Source organism: Gopherus evgoodei, chromosome 2 (assembly GCF_007399415.2).
Source record: "Gopherus evgoodei ecotype Sinaloan lineage chromosome 2, rGopEvg1_v1.p, whole genome shotgun sequence".
Lineage (NCBI taxonomy): Eukaryota > Metazoa > Chordata > Testudines > Testudinidae > Gopherus > Gopherus evgoodei.
In genome coordinates this window covers 153,973,657-153,991,447 of record NC_044323.1, presented here as the reverse complement: position 1 = coordinate 153,991,447, position 17,791 = coordinate 153,973,657, and positions in this window count along the sequence as shown.

Below are 17,791 nucleotides of genomic sequence, written 5' to 3'. Positions count from 1 at the left end.
ACTAGAGGGGCCCAGCACAGGGCTACAAGGATTAGGGATGCCTTGAGGGAGGAATCTGAGGCTGAAAACCAACAGTAATGTTTGGTGCCTTGTACGGGAGTGAAGTGCAGTGGTTACAATGTTAGTAGGAATCTGTTTTTCCTAAAATGATTTGCAGTGCCTGTTTCTTTCGTGGGCTACGGTATCTTTCACTTTCTGCAATAACAAAGACTGTTTTCAAAGCCAAGAATTCATTTATTGAAAAGAAAATAACTTTCTTGACAGACACACAACATTTTGGGAACCTAAAAGGGCAGGGGGGTGGGGTGGTGAACTGTACAGTCGCAGGTTTGAATATGTCCTGTCTGGAGTGCTGTGCAATGACTGCTGCACTTCAGGATGAAAATACTGCATGGTGATGGGGGTTGAGTGCAGAGGGTAAGGGTCGTAGTTCTCAGGGCTGGCTGGTGAACGGAGAGGTGTTGGGGGCAGCTGGTGGTGGTAAGAACCAGGATGCTGGGGAAGGGGGTTTGGAGCTGACATTGGGGCACAAGGGAAAGAGCTTTGGGATGGGGTGGGGGCCGGCACAGTAGTGCTCCGCCTGCATGGCTACGAGTGACTGGATAGAGTCCGCTTGGCACGCCAGGATGCTTATCAGCTGCTTTGTGCTTTTCTTCTTAGCTGCTGCATTTCTCTGGCGGATCCTGCTTTCCCTTTCCCTCCAGTTCTGCAGTTTTTTACTCTCTCTGGCAGAGTGATCTGTAACTGTTTTCAGCATGTCGTCTTTGCTTTTTCGCGGTTTCTTCCTGAGGTTTTATAGCCTCTGAGCAGTCGATGATATGGGCAGTCGAGTAGTCAAGGACACTTTTTAAAAGGCAAAAATGGCAACAGTTAACAGAGGCAGCATTATTTATAATCTCACTCAGACAGTTATTCCCACACAGTGAAGGAGTTTACAGTCTTCACTTTAGCAGACTTTTCCCACACCAAACAGAGCGCACATAACCCACAGGAGCCACGAAATGGTGAGTAAGGGGGACTGATTGCTTCAGGGATGTGCAGGGGTGTCTGTGAGTTGGGGAAAGCAAACTGCTGCAGGGGTCATCTGCACTGAACAGTCTCCCAACGTTTTCCACAGGAGTTAGTCCTGGAAGATATCTTGCTGCTGCGGGTCACCTGGGAAGAGAGGGAGGGTCTTCTACAGCAATACGGATTCCGCCCTGGCCCCTATGCAGCTTGCCTGTGTGCAGCAATGGTCCCCCCACCCCTCGCGGCACACTGGCGCAGACACGTTAGCCTGACTGGGACAAGGACCACAGTGGCTCTCCCTATAAACTTGCGCAAGCTCATTGCCCACGCTCTGGCTGAAACTTTTGAAGAGATTACCGAGGCCAATTACCGCGACGTGATAGACCACATCAATGGGCTATTCCACATCTAGGCATACATGCATGCAGCCCTAACCCCCCCTCCTCTCCCGAAACATTTCCATACTGAAAATAAAAGCCACTTACCAGTAACCCGCTCCTCTGCTTGTCCTTCACCACATACCAGCTGCTGCGACTGGCTACCTTCCTCCTGGCTTGAGAAGAGCTCCTGGTTGCATGCCTCCTGGGACTCCGGGGTGTCTACCCCCACCCCAGTACCCTCAGTCTTGGTTTCCTCCCCCCTTCTCCTCTCCCCCCTCCACTCTGATGTGTCCATCGTGGTCATCGGATTGGCAGTGGGGTCACCCCCAAGTATGGCGTCCAGCTCCTTGTAAAAATGGCAGGTCGCGGGGGGCAGCGCCGGAGCAGCAGTTTCCCTCGTGGGCTTTGCAATAGGCACTCTGCAGCTCCTTCACTTTAACCCTGCACTGCACCGCATCCCAGTCATGGCCCCTTTCCAGCATGGCCCTTGAGATCTGCCCATAGGTATCGTAATTCCTACTGCTGGAGTGCAGCTGTGACTACACAGCTTCCTCATCCCAAACACTGATGAAGTCCAGCAACTCGCCATTGCTTCATGCTGGGGCTCATTTGGCGTGTGGAGGCATGGTCACCTGGAAAGATTCACTGATTGCACTCCACACCTGGCTGAGCAAACAGGAAGGGGATTTTTAAAATTCCCGGGGCATTTAAAGGGCGGGTCACCTGAGGCCAGGGCAGTGAAGTGCGAACTGATGAGCAGAGTGGCTGAACAGGCATTCTGGGATACCTCCCAATACCTCTGGAGGCCAATTACAGCACTTTTGGTGGCCACACTGGCGGAGCAGCGCTGCATCACCAGCGCTGCAATCCTTATACCCCAGGCAGAGCAGGAGTGCAGCCAGGGAGATGAAGCGCTGTATGTGCCTTGCAAGTGTGGACGGTGAGTAAGTTGCAGCACTGTAAACCCACCACCAGCGCTGCAGCTCTCCAGTGTAGCCAAGCCCAAAATCTTTAACTTTAGTAAATTGGATGGCATTACACACAAAAATACACAAGAGTATAGTGACCGAGGATGGACTTCAATACTAACCTTCCCCCATCCACCAAAAAATCTATCAGGAATGCAGGAAGGAGAAAAACAATGCCCTGCTACAGAGTATGTTCTGGATATTTTGAATCACTGCAGTAGTGGAAGACTACCCAAAAATCAGCAAATTTAGCTTCTGGAGATCAGGATCTCCCCTGCAAAAGGAGATCCTTAGATTATGTAAACCTGAATCATGGACTCTCATGCTCTCTCACATCGCTGGCGTAAGAGGCATGAACATGAGTTCCTGAATGCTGGAAATCTCTTTAGGCTTCTCTGATAGCTAGCACAGATTAGAATAGCCTTTGCCATTTCCTCCGACGCCTTGCTGAATAAGCATGTAAGCAATCCCATCCTTAAGTTAAATACATGTTTAAATGCTTTTAGGGGCTGTGCACCGAACAGGAAAATTACATCTACATGGACTTTGTCAATAGTTTGCAGCTGGTTGTCTTCCTGCCTCAGTTTAGATTTCTCATTGTCCTACTTTAGGCTACAGTTGTGCAATGAAATTTTACAGGGAAAAAAAATTTACAAGTCAACTCTGAACCATTTTATGGTTTCAAAAGCCCCCTACACTTTTTTACAAAATTAAGGTTTCAACCAAAAAAAAAACCTAAATTTTTCAGTTTGCAGTGTGAAAATAAAGGTTCCTCAGTATATGTTTGAAATTGAATAGTTTGCCAACAAATGCAAATGGGCCCTATCATTTTAACTTAAAATTTTCAAGCCAGCACCAGATTCTACACTATGTAAAACCAGCCCTTCAATCACATAGGCACATATAATTCTATGCATGTGAGTAATCCTATCACTCAGAGTAAATGTAAATGTTTGTAGGTCCAGGCCCCAGCTATTTTAAGGCTTATTATCATGAACAAAGAAAATACTGTATACTGCTGGCAGCTTTTCTAGCCTGGGAAGAGGCAAACTGACACTAAGAACGGCCATATTGGGTCAGACCAATGGTCCATCTAGCTCAGTATCCGGTCCATCTAGCCCAGTGCCAGGTGCCCCAGAGGGAATGAACAGAAGTTAGGCAATCACTGAATGATCTATCCCCTGTTATCAATTCCCAGCTTCTGGCAGTCACCGTGTGTGGAGCATGCGGTGCAAATCATCAACCCCAGTGCTTTAGACTAGGGTGTAAATTTTGCAGGGTTCCTATCTACTATGTGAGGAGAAAGTTATTAGAAAAGGAAATCGATTCTTATTTCTGTTGTAGTTGTGTCTAAGGACGGCAATCGGAGATCAGGACCTCATTATATTAAGGACTGTAAAATCGGGTAATAAAGACAGCTCACAGTATAAGAGTATTAGATTGTTTTTAAAGCTAAAATTACAATGCACCCATCAGGTAACAGTAATTTTATAAACTTGTACTGCACGCTGCTAAACCTGCAGCTTACAGGTCATCCTGGATAAAAAGTACAGAAGAGAAAAAGGTGGGGGAGGGAATTTGTCTACAAATCTCCCCAGCCCTTCCTTTCCTCTCAGAGGCCACAAAAGCAAATCTGCAGGCTTTTGAATTAAACTGGGTCATTCTGTATTAAAGTCATCACAACCCCTCTTTGGTCAGCCACCTCTACCTACCCAAGCTGGGCTACCCCTAGCCAGCACAGAGTCTAATGTCTGGCTCCACTAATAACAGTGGATCCTAATCAAATGGTTTCACAGGAGAGTCTAGATTAAAAGCACCTGGCTTGCTCTGCCATGAAATATGTAGAATCCCATGTATCCAAAATTACTGAGGAGATTTGACAAAACAGTACTAGTAAAGTAAAAGAGGCCATGGCAACATGATCTCAGAGTTTACAAAATCTGAGAGGTTAATACAGCCAGTTTAAGATTATTTTAATGAGATTTGCAAACTGACATTTATTTTTTTCCCCCCATCCCTTTTGTTTTTACAACAGGTTTTACTGAAAAAGCAACTATGCTTAAATCATAGCACCGATTACACTGGTCTACAATTTTTTAGAAGTCATCTGCTTCAGAGATAAAGTGTGATATTTATTATGTATTTTGATGTGCTGAATTCAAATATGACAATTAAAACAACTGATTGGCTACTGTTTCTAAGATCTTTAAGTTTTTACATTTTATGTCTATGTATATTGTGTAGATAGTAGAGTTTTAATTATAAATTGTAAATCTAGGTCTTTTCATGTGTTTATGGTTGCTTTACATAATAATATTTCACCTGTCCTGTTTATGTAACACTTTAAAAATCAGCAAAAGGGTTATATAAATAAAATTTATTATGAAACAAAAGGCAAAAAACTATTATGTACATAGTTTAGTCCTATTCGCTGTCTACTCAGCGCTTCTTGGCTTGTCTCTTGTATTCATTAAATGGAGCATCTCTTGTCACTGTCCAGCAATAGTCTGCAAACATTGATGGGCTTCATTTGCCCTGATAGCCTGCCAGGAGATTCCACTGCTGTAGTCTGGAGCCCAACAGCTCTGCCTTACTCTTGGGTAGTTCCAAATCCCTGACAAGGTCATTCAGTTCACCTTGTGTTATGAGGTGTGGTTCAGAGGAAGAGGATGGGAGAAAATGTGGGTCCTGTGACATTGATGGTTCAGGACCAGAAGTTTCATCCTCTTCCTCTTCTGACTCAAGTGAGAATGATTCTGGTGCATCAGGAACTGGCAGTCCTTCTCCGTGGGGTACTAGGTGTATAGCTGATGGAATGTTTGGATAATGCACAGTCCACTTTTTCTTCTTTGACACACCTTTCCCAACTGGAGGCACCATGCAGAAGTAACAATTGCTGGTATGATCTGTTAGCTCTCTCCAAATCATTGGCACTCCAAAAGGCATAGATTTCCTTTTCCCGTTCAACCACTGGCGAAGATTTGTTGCACAAGTGTTGCAGCATATGTGTGGGGCCCACCTCTTGCCCTGATCTCCAAGTTTGCAGCCAAAATAAAGGTGATAGGCTTTCTTAACCATAGTGGTTATACTGCGCTTTTGTGATGCAAAAGTCACTTCACCACAAACATAGCAGAAGTTATCTGCACTGTTCACACAAGTACGAGGCATCTCTGCTCACTTTGGCTAAACAGAAATGTGTCCCTTTGCAAAATCAAACACTGACGAATAAGAGAGCAGGACACTGTATGATTTCTAGAGCTGATATAGGGCAATTTGTTCAGCAGAGTGATGTAAGCTTCGTTATGATTGCATCATCCATGACTTCTAGGAATAACATGATGCAATTCATTTAATGTATGATGCAATACCAGCTTCAGATTGTATCATTCATTGTTTTGCCTAAAAAGCAAGTACTGTCCAAACCCAGTCATAGATTTATTCATAGATCCAGTCAAAGATGTATTTTAGTCATTTCTGGTTTAAATTGAGATCCCTTTCCTTTATAACTCACTTATCCTCTGCCATTCCCAAGTCAAGGGTCTTATATACTGACCCAATAGCATATCTTGAAAACTAGAGCCAATCAACAATTGTAAGCATCATTTTCGTTCTCAGTGACCCAGAATTAGTAAAGTTGGACTACATTTATTTCAGAAGCATTTTGGCTGTAGAGCAGTGTTATTAATGCAATGTCACAAGATGTAATACACAGCAGAAATGCTTAATACAGAGTAGTGGCTTGGTTTAATGTAGTGCTGGTACATTATGTTAAAGGTAGACAGCTGTGCCATATCAAAGATGAGAAAAGAAAACATTTATACCAAAGTTAATTTACTTGGCTGTTATTTCCCGGCTTCCCTCTTCTACTACTGAAAATATTTACACAAAAATTTAGTCAGGGCAGGGTTGTAAACAGAGTAGCACACACCCACTGCCCTAATCTGTTAACAAGCAATGAAATTCCAAAGAGGGATTACAGACGGATTCCTGTTGCTTCCTGGGGATACCTGTGGTTCTTTAACACCACAATTGACCTGAACTGTTTTTTCTGCAGTTTGTTAATTTGCAAAAATTTTCAAGATTTCAATCTGTCTCAATTTGAGACTTTTTTTTTTAATCTCAAAAATCCTGAGAAGTCATTTCTTGCCAGCCCTAGCCATCACTTCATTTGCAAAAGGCAACCCTCCTGCTCTTTACGTCTGATCACAACTTCCAACTGCCAAAATTACCCACTTGTGGGGCAGCTGTTTAACAGTGCAGAGCCACAAGACACTAAGTTTAGGGCATAAAAGGAAGAGCCAGCTGAAATGAAAAAGGGGTATTACTGCTGAGAAGAGCATGAAACTCCAGAGTTAAGACCCCTGCCCTTGTAGAAACTGGCACGGTACTTCTTTAGGGCCCAATCCTGTCAGGTGCCCTCAACTCTTTCTATAATCAATGGGACTGATCCAGAAAGGTGCAGATCACCCCCAACTCCTACTGAGTTTATTGGGTGCTGAGGGCATCCCAGACTTTGGAGGAAGTTCTCAACTCCTTCTAGGATCAGTCCCAGTGTGAACAGAGGGCAACCAGCTGTAGAGCTGTTTAAAAAAAAAAATCTGTCGAAAAATGCTATTCCATCTAATGCTTTCTCAGATCCAGGAAGAAATTTCTGGTCAGAACCAGAGAAAGCGACTCTAGAATAACTGATCACCCAGTGGTTAGGACACTTGTGGAATATAAGAAACCCAGGTTCAAGTCTGTGTTCTGATTCAGAGCACGAATTTGAACCAGAGTCTCCCAAATCCCAGGCAAATAACTTAAGCACCTGGCTATTGGGGAGAGAGGAGGTGGAGAGAAGAGAGAAAGGTCTCAGAACAAAACCAAATTTCAACTTTTAGGGAAACAGAAATATTTTCTGGCCAGCCATATTCAGCATCTCTCATAACTAGGCCCCTACTGGTCAGAATGGAAACTGCACAGTACAATTGTCAGAGCCCTGTATGTCCGTGGTCTTCCTTTAACCTATGTTTATCTCTATACCACTTGCTCATTTTCTATCAGTATCCATTTTGTTGATGAAATTAGGGCAATCCTTTCTAAACTTGTGAACAACGCTAAAACAAATGTAAGGTAACTTGCACTTCATAGGGATTTTAACTCCATTTCTAAAGGACAACTCTCTAATCCAGTTTTTAATAATGGTGAAACTTTGACATGCCAGTTTAGAAAATAATGCTATTCCAACTAATCCCAGTCGTCCGATGGGATTATATGACAAATGCTACATATTTTAATATTGCAGTAATCACAGGAGTGGTACTTTTTATAGAAATCTTTTAAAGCCCTCATCAAAATTATATGTTCTATTATTTATATCCAAAGTCTCAAATCCATATTTTATGCAACTTTCAATTACTCTTATAACACAGTATTTACTAATTTAAAAGCAGTAGTTCTTATCATCAGTTTTGATTTAAACAGATGGCTTTCTGTCATACCTAATAACAGATTAACTCTTTGCAGGCTTCTCATTCTTCAGATACTGCATTCTGCAAGTTAATTTATTTGTATTTCACACAAGACAGAGGAAAACCTCTATCCATCCAACTACCCACTGTTACTGATCAGCATTTCTGAAGTGCCTATCACCATAGTCCGTGGGAACCATAATGAGCACAGATTATGGAAAATACTGAATGCTGTCCTGAGAAGTCAGTCAATTTTTTTTCTTATGCTTCAGTTTATTTATTTGATTATATATTTGAGCACCCAATCAGTCTTGATCCTACTCTGACTCTTTGAGGAAAGGTTTGGTCACATGCTGACAAATAGGAAAAAGATGGTCTTGCAGTTAAGCCACCATGATTTGAGGACTTCAGTAACTCAGACATAGGTTAGGGGAGTTGTTATGGGAGTGGGTGGGTGAGATTCTGTGGCCTTCATTGTGCAGGTGGGCAGACTAGATGATCATAATGGTCCCTTCTGATCTTGAGTCTATGAGTAGGATCAGGAGATGGGTGTTCAGTTCCTGACTCTGCCACCAGCTTCCTGTGTGACCTTGGACAAGTCACTTAACCTCACTGTGCTTCAATTCCCCAACTATGGGGTCGAGGGAGGGGTTGAGTAGTCCATCTTGTCTATTTAGACTGATGGTCTTCAGAGCAAAAAAAGACTACTCTTCTACTATACTTCTGTACAGCACCTGGCACAATGGGAGTCTGATTTTGCTTGGGACCTATAGGCACTAGTGAAATACAAATACTACTAATTCTACCACTGCTACTGACATAGAACTAAGAGGTAGTCTGGGCTAGGAGACTAAGTCCAGGACTGTTTCTGATCCTTTTGCAACAGAGTTTCAGAGCCTTACGCATACAACTGAGAAGGCTCAGACTCTCTTACAGATCAGAAGGAAATCTGCAGTGTCTCTCACCTCCTTAAATGAGAGAAGCAACATGATACTGAAGAATTAATCTATCAATGCATACTCTAGACCAAATGACTCACAAAGAGAAGCCAAAGCCACAAATGTATTAAAAACAAAAACACATTGGGTGAAAATCTATAGCTTGTGTTATGCAGGAGATCAGACTAGATATCATAATGATCCTGATTTGGCTTTAATCTGTAAGAAATCCTTTACAATAGTTTTGTCCCATGCTTGTACAGAACCTAGCACAATGGGATCCTGCCCTTTGATTGGAGTTTCTGGGCACTACTGCAAGACAAATAAATGTACTCCCTCAAAATTCTCACTCAAGTCAATAAGAGTCTTTTTTAATACAACGTTAATTAAGTTTCCACAGATATAATATTTTGCTCTACTATTTGTGCCCCAAAGCACTCAGTAGTTCCATAAACCCTCTTTATTAACTTATTGCTTTCCGTGTTAGGATTTACTTGTATGTGCATATGTCTTGGTTTTCCCAGCCTTCCTGTTCTGATCTATGTTCGAAGAGGTTTGAAAAACATATTAGTTGCAAAGCTGATGTTCATCCTCTCCAAGAAAAAAAGAAAATTTCCCAGGTGCCTGCAGTTTACAAGATTGAGGTTGATAGCAGAAGCAGTAGAGTTTGGTGACATCAACCAGGCTGCAAAGAAACCTAATGGTTTGCATGGATCTGTCTATTGCCACTACTTCAGTAGTGGCAAGGGTGCTGTGGGTCTAATTCCAATCTGATTTACACTGGAGTATAACTCATTTGACATCCAAGTAGCTCTTGTTTTATATGTTTGTGAAATCATATTTAAATCCATCATGAGTAAAAGGGAATTTAGGGTGGGAATATTTAAAGGAGACTAGGTATTCAAACTATTCATGCAGTATCCCTTAAAGGTTTTTGAAAAGACTATTCTAAAACAAAATAAGATATTGGAGGGGGGAAAGGAAGTAGGTATGTATAAGCAGAGGAGTAAAGCGCAGGAGTAGGCATATACTTTTGTATATGGCATTGATAAGACCAGCACTGGAATACTGTGTCCAGTTCTGGTGTCCACATTTTAAAAAACTAGAGAGGGTACAAAAAAGAGCCACACCATGATGTGAGATCTGGGGGGAAAAAAACAAAACTTCTAGTGAGAGACTCAAGGAACTCAATCTATTTAGCTTATCAAGGGACAATCAAGAGGTGACTTGATTACAATGTCTAAGTACCTCCATGCGGAGAAAATACAGAGTACCAAAGGCCTTTTTAATCTGAGAAAGGTAGAATAACCGTCAGTGGCTGGAAGCAAAAACCAGACAAACTTAAATGAGATGTTTTTAATAGTATGAACGGTCAGCCATTGGAACAAATTTCCAAGGGAAGTGGAGATTCTCCATCCCCTGAAGTCTTCAAATCCAGACTGGGTGCCTCTCTGGGAGATATGTTTTAGTAAAACAAGTTATTGGGCTCTATACAGGGGTAACTTGGTGAAATTCTATGGCTCGTCTCATACAAGTGGTCAAAGTAGACGGTCTAATGGTTACTTCTGGCCTGAACATCTTTGAATTATGAATGTTATGTGTATGGCTAATATCATGTCAATGTTTTCCCTCAGTTTCCATCTCTGTTCACTATAGTTCTACACATTTTTATGGTTACATTTTTGCTTCAGAAAAATATTACAGTAACTAATTATAAATTATATCAAATAAAAACAAGTTTGGGATCCTTACAGGGCCTAAGTCTGAACATGAAGGTCCACTGATCACACACCCCTAAAGATTCCTAAACAAAGATTTTGACTTAAAGGAGCCTTGCTTGAATGAAAGAGAGAAAACAAAAGAGAAAAAATAAACAAAAATAACAGTAGACAAGGTTAAATCATAGCTAGATATAACAGAAGGCTAGATATAGAAACTGTGAGCTGACACTATCATCATGCTATGGGAACCAGACTGAATAGTTCACAGTTTGGAGATTAAAGATAAGCCTGTTTTGCATACAGTATGTGTCACATGGTGAATGACCTTTCTAGTACTGCCAGAAAGAAGCCTTCCCTTTCTCTCTCTCTCCCTCTGCTCTCAGGAAGATGCCAGTAAAACTTATGGTCAGGTCTTGATCAGGTAACCACAGAGGTTAGGCCAGGTTTCCAAATTCTTGATCAGGTAACCACAGAGAAAAGCTACCAAAATGGAAACGCTCTACGAACTTATTTGGTAGAAGAAACTAACACAGGAGCAGAAACAGCAAATCAAACCAGCAGTACACTCAGCAACATATGTTGTGCCAAAGAACAGGAGATTCTGAGCATATCAAATGAATAATTATGCACAAACTATGCAGTGACATAAGCAATTGCCTATTTATGAGATAGGATGATGAAGCATGATCTGTGGTTAAGCCACAGGACTTGGCCATAAGATCTGGGTTCGACTCCCAGCCCTGCTGTTAATTTAGTGGGCTTGACTTTCACATAAGATTTCCAGCCCAAAATATTTGCAAAATTGACTAATATTTTTGGGTGCCCAACCTTAGAGACCTCAAAGATCAGAGGGTAAAATATTGAAAACCCACTGAGTGACACAGAAGCTTACGGAGTACGTACCATCTTCGAAAGTGACTTAGGCACTTCGGAGCTGAAGTCTTATTTAAATCTCAGTAGTAGAATCACAGAAACATAGAGCTGGAAGGGACCTCATGAGGTCATTAAGTTGAGTTCCCTGCAATGAGGCAGGACTGAGTCAACGTAGATCATCCCTGACAGGTGTTTGTCCAACCTGTTCTTAAAAACTTCCACAGACTCCCGTAGAAGCCTTCTGCAGAGTTTAACTTCCCTTATATTTAGGAATTTTTTCCCAATACTTAACCTAAATCTCCCTTGCTGCAGATTAAGCCCATTCCTTCTTGTCCTACCATCAGTGGACATGGAGAACAATTGATCATCATCCTCTTTAAAATAGACCTAAACATATTTGAAGATTGTTAGCAAGTGTCCCCTCAATCTTCTGGTCTCAAAACTAAACATACCTTTTTTTTTCTTCTTCTTTTAAAAAAAAAAAAAAAAAAAAAAAAAACCTTTCCTCCTAGGTCAGGCTTTCTAAGCCCGTTAGGGCTGGCTGGAAAAGTGGAATTCTTTTACATGAACAAAATTGAGGTTTTGACATTTGTTAATGATCCACATCAGAACATAAACAACTTTTCATAAAATAAATGAGAGCGCATGAGGCCAGAACATCCAATGACCTAGTGATTAAGGCACTCACATCTGGGAGACCAGTTTCAAATCCCTGCTCTGCCTGATTCAGAGCAGCAACTTGAACCTTGGCTGCCCACATCAGTGCCAAACCCACCACATTGGAAGGGGGCTTCTGGACTTGAGAAACAGTCATGATGAATTTTTTGTTGACACCAATATGTTTCCACTAAAAGTTTCTGTTTCAATTGATCAGCATTTTCCACCTGCAAAATAAATTCCCACTCTCTACTCAATCTCTCTGTTATTTCTGCAAATTTTACCCTGATCATCCACTCCTCTGAAAATCAGGCCATTTTCAGGTGTATTCATTTGCACCACTATGATCACTAATCACTTTTGAAAATTTACGCATGGACTTCAGGATGGTTTCCAAACAAAGACTCCAAACCGAGGAGATGCATTGCTCATGACTAGTTTCAGCACCTCCTGTTTTCATTTTTTCATGTTTAAAGTTATTTTTTCAACTAAAATATCTCTTAAAAAAAAGAAGAAGAAAAAATAAATTCTGGCATAGTTTTGATAAGTAGAGACTTACACATGAAAATCCTCTTAATGAGGCTGGTTACATGGTCAGTAATAGCTGGAGTTCCCAGGAATATGAAGCAGCCATATATTTTGCTCAGTGTGTGCGGAAAACAATTTCTAATTTGACTGCTTCAGCCATTGTTATGTTTCTAAATTATTTCATATCATCCAAAAATATTTCTAAAACAAGAATACATAAATACAAATAGCTGAAGGGATTGAGTAACAAGATATGGAGATTTAAACCTGTGGGTAATTGGCTTGAAATGGTGCAGATATTAAAAGGAGCAAATAAATATTACTATCTCATGAGTAGTGGACAATGGTCTATTGTCCAATTTCTACTGGACAGGTGCCTAATACAAGTACTATGGCCAGGTGACTCTACTGGGTGACCAACTTGAGACATCTCAAAGGGGCCAGATTTTCAGAAAGTGATGATGAGGCCTCTTTAAAAAAGTCACAAGGTGGGCACCCAAGATCACTAAACCCTACTGAAAATCTTGGCTCACTGGCAATAACTGGCAGCAGTGTTGGTAGCCACAGAGATCAGGCCAAGGATTTAATCAGCACAAAGGCCACTATAGGTCAAGGTGGAAGCACACTTACAGGATTAAGTGAAAGAGCTGGGGCTACGACACACTATGCCTGATCTATGGAGGAGACCACTACTGTTTCCTGTGTTGTCAGGTAACTTTCAAGAGCTTTAAATTCATCTGATGGAGGGTGGTGGGGGGGAAACAAAGACAGATGAAAAATTGGTCAGGTTTCTTTCTGCCTTCTATTAACTTTGAAGTAGAAGCACTTTCTCCTGAATTATGGAATTTCACATGGGCCTTCTCAAATGAACTGAATTTCAACTTTAGATTGTACTTGCCATGGCCAAACTCTCCTCTCCTTGACACCAATGGTAAAACTTCCATGGGACAAGAATTATGCCAATTATGAGTGTTTTTGAAAATCCTACGGTAAATGATCAAATTTTCAAGGCCAGTTTACCATGCAACAATTCAAGGTTTTGTGAGTGTAATGACTCTCCATGGCTCTGGCATTGTGAAGGACATTATGAGAATGTAAAGACTGAGTTTTTAAAGAGTCCTGTCTAAATTACTACTCTGAAATTGACTCATTGAGTGACCTCGAACAAGTTGCTTCATCTCTCCAGCCTGCTCTGAACCAGTCTAGATGATTTGAAACTCTTGGGAGTGAAAATGCTGAAAGCTTTCCCACTGTTGCTAACATCAGTTCAGTTCCTCCCCCAAAATCAGGCCCTTTGGTATGAGTTTCTACAGCATTAGGCCCTATTTTGTTATCTTTCTCTCTCTCAAAAATTTGCTGCATATCAAAGGCTGGATTCCTTTCATGTCCTTTTGCTTTGCTACATGTGGTCTATTAGGTATCTGACATGCAACAAATAATTACTACTTTGACTACATTTTTCCTTCACATGTAGAACTTTGCATGATTTTGTAGGAAAAGCTCACTCATGCCCTTGGCTTTTAAATTATGACCATGTTAGAAAGGATTCTTCTTTTCTTACCTTTGATGACTCTGTTTTGAAAGGAATAGAGGAGCAATGTATGGAGGGAGCAAAATTCCTACAATGTACTTGTCAAGGTTTTTTCCCCCACTTTGAACTTTAGAGTACAGATGTGGGGGACCTGCATGGACCCTTCTAAGCTTAATTATTATCTTAGGTCTGGTACGCTGCCACCAGCCAGAAGTAGTGTCTGGCACACTTTCTGTTCCCCCAAAACTTTCCCTGGGGAACCTAAGACCCAAACCCCTTGGGTCTTTAAACAAGGAGAAATTAACCATCCCCCTCCTTTTCCCCCCAGACTTTCCCCACTCTGGGTTGCCCTGAGAGGCTTACACAGATCCAAACTCCTTGGATCTTAAAACAAAGAGGAATTAGCCATCTCCTCTGCTTTCCCCCCCACCAATCCCTGGTGAGTTCAGACTCAATCCCTTGGACTTTAAAACAAGGAAAAAATCAGTCAGGTTCTTAAAAAGAAAACTTTTAATTAAAGAAAGAAAAGGTATAAATTATCTCTGTAAAATCAGGATGGAAAATGCTTTACAGGGTACTCAGATTCATATAGACTAGAAGGACCCGCGTCCCCCCCCCACCTTAGATTCAAAGTTACAGCAAACAGAGGTAAAAATCCTTCCAGCAAAGACACATTTACAAGTTAAGAAAACAAACATAAGAATAATCCGCCTTGCCTGGCTATTACTTACAATTTTGAAACATGAAAGACTGATTCAGAAAGATTGGGAAAGCCTGGGTGTACGTCTGGTCCCTCTTAGCCCCAAGAGCGAACAACGAACAATACAAAAAGCACAAACAAAGGCTTTCCTCCACCAAGATTTGAAAGTATCTTGTCCCCCTATTGGTCCTCTGGTCAGGTGTCAGTCAGGTTCACTGAGCTTCTTAACCCTTTACAGGTAAAAGAGACATTAACCCTTAACCATCTGTTTATGACAGTACTGAAAAATAAAATAGTTTTCCCCTTCTCCTGTTGGGCACTGGAAAAAAAAATCACTTGGATTTTGAAACATGTGCTGTATCTGCCAGTGAGTAAATAAAGGTCATTTCAGAGCATATGGAGAATGTTAATTTGATTTGGGAATAATAAACATTAATAGACATACATGAGCCTGTCCATTAAAACAAAATCCTGTCTGAAAGGCTTATTATGAGTAATTTGTTATGTTTTACCTCCTAATGAATGGAATTAATAGCCATACTAATATATCCTATACTCCCCAAGATTAAGTGCAGGCAGTTTCTCTTTTGGTGTATAGTTCCTTCAGCATGAAAGCAATTGATCAAAGCTTACTTTCATTGGCAAAACCCCAAACCAATCTGAAACAAGTGCTGTGTAAAATGTTCATAGATACAGAATTTCCCCCTGCTCCTTTCTAACTAAGCATTCTTCTCCCTTTGGCAAATATTGATTTTCTTTCCTGACTTTATCAAACCAACTAACAGTGAGTTAAGTGCAATGCATACTTGAGCACACTAGAGGCAGCTGAAGGAAGACACCACTCCCACATATAGTAGGCCAGGCCTATTCTCCAGTCCCAAATCTAAACACTCAACAACAAGACATATTCAGAGCCAAAATGGACCTGCTTTCCTTAGGGTTGCCAAGTGTCCAGTTTTGGCTGGAACACTCTGTTGAAAAGGGACCCTGGCGGCTCCGGTCAGCATCACTGACTGGATCATTAAAAGTCCAGTTGGCGCAGCGGGGCTAAGGCAGGCTTCCTGCCTGTCATGGCTTCGTGCAGCTCCCAGAAACATCGGCATGTCCCTACTCTGGCTTCTACATGTAGGGGAAACCAGGGGGCTCCGCCCACTGCCCCTGCCCCAAGTGCCGTCTCTGCAGCTCCCATTGGCCAGGAACATCAGCCAATGGGAGCTGAAGGGGCAGCGCCTGAGGACGGGCAGCACGCATAGCCTCCTGGCCATGCATCCACATAAGAGCCAGAGCGGGGACATGCCACTGCTTCCAGGAGCTACTTGAAGTAAGCACTACCCAGAGCATGCACCCCTCACTCCCTCCCACACTCCAACCTCCTGCCCCAGCCTTGATCCCCCTCCTGCCCTATGAACCCCTCGATCCCAGCCCAGAACACCGTCCTGCACCCCAAATCCCTCATCCGCAGCCCCACACCAGAGCCCGCACTCCCAGCCAGAGTCCTCATCCCCCCGGCCCCAGCCCAGAGACCCCTCCTGCACCCTGAACCCCACATTTCTGGCCCCACCCCACAGCCCGCACTCCCAGATGGAGCCCTCACCCCAACCCCCTGAGCCAGCCCAGTGAAAATGATCAAGCGAGTAAGGGTGGGGAGAGTGAGTGACAGAGGGATGGGGGATGGAGTGAGCAGGGGGGGCTAAGACAAGGGGCAGGGCAGGGGCAGGCAAGGGTATTCAGTTTTGTTGGCAACACTAGCTTTCCTTCTCAGCAAACAGGGGATACAGAGCTTCCATGGTATAGTCATCTCTGCCTGGGTGTCTTCCTCATCCAAAGCACCACCCACTACTGCACTGATGGCTTTGTGCCAGCCCTCCTCATTTGGGATAAAATTCACCTCCAAGCAGAGGACCATAGCATGGCCCATGCATTACTTAAGTTCCACTTAAGCCTTCAAAGAAGTCCTCAAGAGGGATTTAACTTGTGAGCAGACCTCATGGTGACCGATTGTCCTGCAGAGCCCAATTGTCTTCACTGGGGCTAAGGAATCCAGTCTTGTGGATATGATTGCAGGACCTGATTGCTGGCTCCTGCTCTCACTGAAGTAAACAGGATGACTTTCAATGACTTCAGTGGGAGCCAGATTTGGCCCTGGATATATGCAAATGTGTGCCATGAACCTGCAGCTTTTTGCAGCTGGGTGAACTGCTGCAATCATCCCATTAAAACCCCATACTAAAGACCCTCTTAAAGACCTACTTCTGCCTTGCTACTATAACCCCACATCCACTCAGTGCACAGGCTTAAGTGTGCAACCCAATCGATGTGGTGCTCAGTCCCCCTCTAGTGACAGCTTGGCCAAAGATAAAGGTGAATGAGCCCACTGAACATTTATTTCAGCCAGTAAACGCTGGTTGCAATCTGCATGGAACTCGGGGAGAAGAGCAGAGGTTGCAAGAGTGAAGAGTTTGGAAGAGCCCCAGAAAGTCAGCCTGTCCGCTCATGGCTTGAATGCCAGCTGCAGTTGCAGCATCTCTGTAAATCACTTTCTTAATAAAGCTCCAGTTTAGTTTTGGAAACATAGAATCCTTTCATCTTATTATCCAGCAAGCAGTGCATGAAACAAAACTGGTGATCTTATAATCAGAGGTTCCAGGTTCAAGCCCCACTGCCAATAACCCACCTTAGGGCATTACACTATCTATAATGCATCTTGTTAATTTGTATATTCTGTCTATATAAGATGCCTAATGTTGTTTCACCTGTCATGACCAAGATGTAGGTGGTCTGGCCTAGTGGGCAGAACCTGGAGTCAAGCTTGGTGGTCGAAGCAGAAGTAGGGCATAGCCCTGAAGGCTGGAACAGGAGTCAGAGCTGGGAGCCAAGCCAGAGTCAGAAACCAGCAGTGGGAGCTGAAGTCAGAGCCAGAGGTCAAGCCAGGAATCAGAGCTGGAGAAGAGAGCTGGAATCCGAAAAAGGGAATGAGCACACAGCAGCTTCCTAGAACTCCCTCCCTGCTTAAATAGTGTGCCTGGATCAATCAGAG